Raw genomic sequence first — 6,713 nt, 5'->3', positions numbered from 1 at the left:
TTTCCGTTTTAATGCATTTTAAGATGTAATTTATTTTTGTGATGGTAAAGCTGAGTTTTCAGTAGTAACAGGGTGATTGTAAACATGAAATGTCCAGCCGTGACTTCCTGTTCCACAGAATTATAAATATGAGGAACACAAAAGCCAAATTCCCTTTATCATCCATCATAAGGAGTAAAAGCAAAGCAAATATGTTATATGTTGAGCATCACTAAATAGAGAGTGGCTGTAAGAAAAGAGTTAAAGCATTGAGAATCCTCATTTCCACCATCAGGCGAAAAAATTCCTCTCCAAGGATCACAGTTGGAGAATTGCAGAGATTAGCTGAATCTTTGGAGCCGAAAGCCTAAAAACCTACTGTATATCAAACAGTCCCTATCAGCACATGTTGTTCAAATGGGTTTCAAGAAAAAAAAAAAACTCCTCGCTCATCCAAAAACAAACTCCATAATATTCAGTTGTCAAGACACGACTGGAACTTCCAATTACACTGGCTTCTATAGTCAGACGAAACATAATAAAAGAGCTTTTTAGAAGCAAACCCACCAGATGGATTTGGTGCAATCCGGGATATAAAGTGCCCCAGGTCCATGTTTAAATATACTGCTGGTTCTATAATGTTATGGGCCTATTTTGTGCATGAGGTCCTAGACGTCTTGTTCAGATGCATGGCATCATGGATTCAATCAAATACCAACAGAATAAAAAAATCTAAACCTGACAGACTCTGTAAGAAATAATGGACCATGTTTGGATCCTCCATCAAGACACTGATCCAAAACAAGCATCAATATCAACACAATATAATGTGTCACTGAGCACGGAATGAAGTTTCTGCCATGGCTGTCTCAGTTCCCTTACCTTAAACCCTGTAGAAGATGAGAAGAGAAGCAGCACCAACATTGAGCTGGTATTCTGAAGGATCTAGAGGGATTATGGATGAAGGAATGGACTCTGTTATCTTGAGAAAAAGACGTTGCAATAATTGGGTGCCAATATTGGGAGACGAACGTGACCTAGAGAAAAACAGTTATTTCATAATGTGAGTTTCCCCCACTTTCCATTGTTTTACTTCAAATGAAAGTTTTGATTTTTGTAATTTATTTGAATTAAAGTTCAAAAGGATAAACAATGCAAGGTTATTTTCACAGCCACCTTTGCTTATATTTACCAAGGGTGCCAATATTAGTGGGCGGCACTGTATATATGTATATATATATGTGTGTGTGTGTGTGTGTGTGTGTGTGTGTGTGTGTGTGTGTGTGTGTGTGTGTGTGTGTGTGTAGTGATTCTGTCTTTTATCTTTCTTTTCTTTTCTTTTTATTAATTGGTGTTGTATGTGTATCAAAACAGCTATATGAAGCTACTTTGAGAGTTGTGAGGCCCATCATTATACAGAGCAGATGTGACTTGTCAAATCGAACAAGCTGTCTCTGCTACATTTCTTCCAGCTTGAGACCTGTGATCCATCAGAGAGTCAGCGCTCTACAGCAGTGACATATTAAAGACCGATTTTTTTGGGCTCTGATTTGCTAGAGATGTTATCAGTGGACCACATTGTGTACAAGAGAAAATCAGTAAAAGACACACTCCCCTCACTCAACCCCCAATTCCCAACCAGTACAAATCACGCTGCTGGCTATTTGAAAACAGGTCACTGTAACACAGAAGAATATCTGCTCTTTGCAGCCTGTTCTTTATCATGGGTACTCAATATATATTGTGAATGTTTTTGATTTATTTTTATTGGTATTGATGGTTTTTGATACGTAAATACTCTTTTCAGTGCATTTGTAGTAATTAAACAGAACTGTGTGTGTGCGTGTACATGTGTGGTGAAAATATATATTGTATGTTAAATTAAGTTGCAGCGCCTCCAAGTGGCTGTATTATTATTATTATTACATAGATGTATGGACAGCCACATATTTTTATGCCTTATGGTACATGACCACATTTTAGACCCCTTAATCCAACCCCATACCCAACATTAACATTAGGAGTTTACTGAGGCAAAAGTAGTATAGTTAGTTAATGAGAATGTATGTAATAAAGTTCTCTTCAGTTGCCTTCAGTGATCCGTATGCAGTAAAAGTCCAAAGCAAATGACAGAAAATGTATTTCTATCAGTATGTTTGATAACTAATTAGTCTCTTTTGTCATACTTAACCAGCAAATCACTGGCCATCCACTGGCCTACCATTATCTCCTACAGGAGGCTTGTCTTTGCTGGGACATCTGCTCAACTTTAAGAGCCAGTGACCAAAATCATGGACATACACATGCTATGAGAATCTACAGTGCAGATGCCAAAACAATGAATGGAGGATAGAAAGTGTACAACGGTCTGATTCAAAGGCAGTGACTTCATCCGATGCATCTCATCCATTTGCTGCAACAATGACACAGCTGATGTGACAGGACATTGCAGTGTGTCTATGGACAGCCGATTATGCATTGACTTCCTCTGTCAGGACACAACAGCAGAAGGTGACCTCACTAAGAAGGACAAGTTACAGTTTGGCATCTGCCTAATGCATACAGGTAAAAACAGAGACACACATAGAAATAAGTAATATAAAGCCTTTTATTTGCCTCCCTGAACATCTTTAACTTACTCCTTTACATTTTCAAGGCAACTTGGGAATGCTCAACAAAACCATCATCCATTTTGGCTCAACATACATATAAAAAATAATCAAAACATTGTAAAACCAAGAGTAAATGGAACATAAGTATAAAGTACTTAACACTTAAAATAAAATTAATCTCCTTTTCTTTCAAAAGAAACAGGTCATCTCACTCAACCTAATGCAAAAATGCATCACAGCGGTTAGGTCAGGCGCTTATATATTTGTGCTTCATTTGTGCAGCACATTTTAAGACACTTAAATGAAATAATTCAACTAAGACTATTGAAAGTGTAATTAAGTCAAAGATCAACAGCTTTTAGTCTATAACATTTTCAACAATCACCATTTAGTCTGGCACATTGGATCTTAAAGGCACAGTTCAACCAAAAATGCTAACACTGTGACACTAACATCTTTCTTTCCACTCCGAAAAACTAAGATATTTTAAAGTTTTTGTCCATTTAATAGAAGTTAGTGTGGTCTGAAACAACATCAGACCCCATCGACTTTAATTTTATGGACCAAAAAAAAGGGTTAGATGATCACACAGATTTGGAATGACGTTAATGTGAGTAAATGATAACAGAATTTTCATTTTCGAGTGAACTATCTCTTTGATGTCTTTAATTACCCTTTATGTTAAGTTGTTTAATCAGCTTGTGCAAGTTTAGTGTTTTCATTTCATCTGCAGGCTTTATAAATCTGAAGCCTTCACTTGTGCTTCTGAATATTAGTAAGTCATGGAATATATCTTTAAGGTACTGTTCATGCATTGGCATTGGAAGATTCTGTGCAGGTTGAAAATGTCTGGTGCATCTCTTGTAGTGTTCTCTCTCTCTGCCAAGATAAATAAAATGATACATGTATATTAAAACTGCTTTTGAATACCTCAACAGAACTTCTGATGGAGATATTAAAAGAGTAATTCACAGAAAAATGAAAATTTGCTGAAAATCTACTCACCCTCAGGTCATCCAAGATGTAAAAGAATTTGTTTCTTCAAAAGAACAGATTTGGAAAAATGTAGCATTAAGTCACTTTCTCACCAATGGATCCTCTGCAGTGGATGGGTGCCAGTAATGACTCCATTCCATCAACCAGCATCTTGTTAAGTGGAAAAAAGCTGTGTTTTTAATGAACAAATCCATCAAGATGTTTTTAACTACGTAGAAACGAATGAATATGAGTGGTCTATCAATAATATTGCGTTCTCCAGTGAAAAAGCCATCTTGTCTGAATCAGAAGAGAAATATGCACTGATCCACCACTGTTTACAAGTCTAAAACAGTTCTAAACAAATGTGTTGTGAGAGGGCAAGAGGGTATGAATTGTTTCACTGGAGGAAGTCATTTGGATTATGGACTTGTATTTTAAAGTTAAAAATCCTTAATGGTGGATTTGTTTATTACAAACACAAAGCTTTTAGCTTCACAAGATGTTAATTGATGGACTGGAGGCGTGTGGATTCTTGAGATGTTTTTATCAGCTGTTTGGACTCTCATTCTGACGGCACCCATTCACTGCAGAGGATCCACTGGTGAGCAAGAGATGCAATGCTGAATACATTGCTCTGAATCCGTTCCGATAAAGAAATAAAACTCATCTTTATCTTTGAATGGCCTGAGGGTGCGTGAATTTTAAACAAACTTTCATGACTTCTGATTTTTTTTTCAGAATCAAAGTGGAAACTTTTGTCCTTTATTTAGAATTTAAATGACTATTTCACCAAAATAAATCTGTCATCATTTATCATTTTCTCAGCTACGTGTTGTTTTCAAACCTTTTTCCTTCCATGAAAAAATACAAATAAAAATGTAAACTCTCTCTTAAAGTCAAACAGATGAAGGGGAGTAAATAATGACCAAAATTTGAATTTTTTTGGCTGTATTATTCCTTTAATGTCCCCTGCAGGTTCTTTGTGTTGGTTTGATCAATCCGATCTGGTAAAGCATTTTGGTAAACCTCTAGCAAGAAATCGGTGTTCCCCAGCAGTTCTACAGTCTTCTCCAGACGCCCAGAGCTTGAAACAGTGTGGCTCATAGGACATTGGGTGATAGAGAGAGCAAAGCAGCATGTTCTGTCCCAGAGCAGGAAAACGCCTGAAAGCCTCCCAGGCATCTGAGAAAATGTTGTACTTGAGGAAGACGCGGTGCTCCAGGCTGGTGGGCAGACTGACATCTCTGCTCATAATGTAGATGCCGTCGTTGTGTAGCGTGCAGGTGAGGTTTAAGCCAGACTTTGACGTGTTTTCCTTAAGTTGCAACCATTCTCCCGTCTGCACGTTGTAGGACTGTACCGTCAGCATGTTCCTCCGTCTGGCTGAGCCTCCGCCGCCCCAGTTTCTGCAGGTTCTAGCTCGTGTGTGTAGCCTCCCACCAGGTAGATGGTGTCCTCCACTGAGAGCATCTGCTGCTTGCGCACATGAAGCCGAACAGGAACGGAACACGGACCACGAGTCTGGAGGCGGGGCAGTAACGCAATACATTGGTGTTCCTATCTGTCAGACATTAGGAGAAAAACACTGAGATGATTGAATCATAAAAGATCATTTAATGCAGTAATTTAAAAATCAGAATGAAATGGTAATTGCAGTTGCTTTTCTTCCCTACTAAGATGTATGTAAAGTATTTGAGTTGAGCGGCTTCTCAAATGTAGGACCAGACTTTAGTCATCAAGAATTCACTGAATCGTTGTTTGCTAATGGTTGTGATCTCATGTGAGTGACGAGGGATTATTGTCCAATATAAATTACATCCTTTAAAATAAGCACAGTATTCCATTACAACTGAAAATCATCAGTTTTTAAACATTTGGTTGCAATTTTTAAGACGTTTTCATGTACCACAGACAATTTATTGGTACAATATGGCTGTTTAATAGTTATCAGCCATAATAAACAAATATATTATCAGACAGAATTTTTATAATCTTTCCCCTGGTTTCATAGACAAGACTTAGGCCTAGTCCCAGACTAAAATGTAAGTCTGAATTGTTTTCAACTGAAAGAAACTTGCACTGACTGATCTTAAAATATATCTGTGCCTTTGTTTTGTCTCAAGATGCACACCAGTTATATTTTTCCTAAGGCACATTTATAAAAATGACTTGAATATACCAATTGACCTATGGTTTAATCCTGGTTTAGTCTAAGCCCCGTCTGTGAAACCAGGCCTTTGAGTGTTAGATGATGGCAAAAATGATCTAAAAGCAAAAATAGGGGAAATTCACAATAAAAAAGATTATATATATTGGCAGATGTTAAATTAAATAATAATCATTTTATATATTTTATCATCATTTTCCATATTTTTGCTGCTACCCTTGCCATAATTGAATACTCACTTAAAGGTAACTTATTACCTTTACTAAAATTATGGCAAATGAGGAAATTTTTTTTGTTATGATCACTAACTGCTAAATAACCGTGTAGTAATACAAATTTTACACTATTTTACAAGCAATTATATTAATATGACAAAGTGAATTAAGCATTGCATATCTTTTGTATATTTATTTATAATGTACAATACATATTGATGTATGGATATATGGATATAGATATTTTGTGATTTGATAAAGAACATAGGGAATGTTTTTAAAGATTAAGTGTTGAATGGAGGAAAATGTAATCTAAATGTTAGACCAAGAACATGAGATAGTTAATTTGTGTGTGTGTGTGTGTGTGACTGAACTCATCTCGCAGTAAAAACCACCTCTAGAGGTATAACCGCCCATGACGTAGATCATGCCCTGACACTCACAGGCAGAGAACTCAGCGAGAGGATCAGGCAGAGACGCCACACACGTCCACCAGTCCTGCTCGGGACTATAACACTCCACCGTACTCAGACAGTGTCCTCCGACCGCATACAGCTTCCCACTCACGGCCAGGAGCTTGATTGGATCTGGACACAGAAAGAGCGCTTACATGCACTTTACAAACCAGAACAATTGGACAGATCGTGAGTGAATCGTACCTCTTCTGGTTCAAAGGTGCCACATGGTTCCCACTCGTTCTTGCAGGGGTTTAGCAGTGGCCCACAGAGATCTCTTGCTTGTCATTCTGTATCCACCAACAAT

At 37.4% G+C, this 6,713-nt stretch overlaps 1 pseudogene; it reads right to left on the bottom strand.

Moving 5' to 3' along the window:
- Window positions 1–4,563: 4,563 nt before the first annotated feature.
- On the bottom strand, window positions 4,564–6,710 carry LOC113075918 (kelch-like protein 42; annotated as a pseudogene).
- Between the last annotated feature and the right edge of the window lie 3 nt (window positions 6,711–6,713).

This window comes from Carassius auratus, unplaced genomic scaffold, assembly GCF_003368295.1.
Source record: "Carassius auratus strain Wakin unplaced genomic scaffold, ASM336829v1 scaf_tig00018020, whole genome shotgun sequence".
Lineage (NCBI taxonomy): Eukaryota > Metazoa > Chordata > Actinopteri > Cypriniformes > Cyprinidae > Carassius > Carassius auratus.
This window is presented reverse-complemented; position numbering and strand designations above follow the sequence as displayed.